We start from the raw sequence: 848 nt of genomic DNA on the forward strand, positions 1-848 counted from the left end.
CTGCTGAAACTACCCTGCTCGTGGCCCCTATTTTGAGAATCAGAGCTGTGCTGCATTTTGTGTAGAGGAAGTAAGTGCTGAGCCCCCAGTCCATCAGAAGTCGATGCAGAGGCCGACCAGCAGCCACTTTAATGTGGTCTGGAATAAAAATATGGGCTGAGCCAGTCCCATTCTCTCTCTGGAAATCCAAGTAGGAAAAAGAGAGCCGAGGCAGTTATCAGTCAGATCTGAGGCTAAAAGATCCTGACTAGAGAGAAAGTAGAGAGGGCATGATGGTCCCTGTGCAAGCCAAAGTAGTGACAAAACAGAAAGAATGGATTAGCAACTATGAGGTAGAGACAAGAGATTTATCAGTAAGGGAGAGGAGGGGACCAGCCCTGTGCTGAGTGGCTGGGTCACACTGGTGTCTTCACCAAGATAGTGAGTTCCCACCTCAGCTGGGTATTTTTAACATAACAATATTCTCTCAGCAGCTATAGAACATCTCTAATACTCTTGATTAGGAATTCAGCTGCATTCTATTTATGGACACATGGTCTTGAGGTTCCATGATCTCTCCATGGCTGGGTGTTCTCTCTACATCTCTGTGTGGTCCCTGTGGCCCTATTTTCTTAGTGTCTCTATCTCCATATCTCTCTATGTCTGTTTATCTCTCTATCTCTGTAACCATTGCTATTTCGCTTTGTGTATGTGTCCTCCCCATGGTGCCTTGTCCTCACCATAGCTGCATGTTCTTCTGACACTTATGTGTTCTTACTCTGGCATATATTCTCAGCATAGGTCTACCTTTTCACTACAGGTGTGTGTTTCATCACGGATGCACGTTCTCATTACAGCATGCATTCCTG

The 848-nt window shown here is 45.6% G+C and overlaps 1 protein-coding gene across 1 annotated transcript in view; it reads right to left on the minus strand.

Annotated features, from left to right (window-relative positions):
• The window catches only part of HPX (hemopexin), a 9,317-nt gene that overhangs the window by 3,558 nt on the left and 4,911 nt on the right, over positions 1-848 (minus strand). The gene's annotated exons all lie outside the window — the stretch shown is intronic.

This window comes from Lipotes vexillifer, unplaced genomic scaffold, assembly GCF_000442215.2.
Source record: "Lipotes vexillifer unplaced genomic scaffold, Lipotes_vexillifer_v1.1 scaffold61, whole genome shotgun sequence".
In the NCBI taxonomy this organism is placed as follows: Eukaryota; Metazoa; Chordata; class Mammalia; order Artiodactyla; family Lipotidae; genus Lipotes; species Lipotes vexillifer.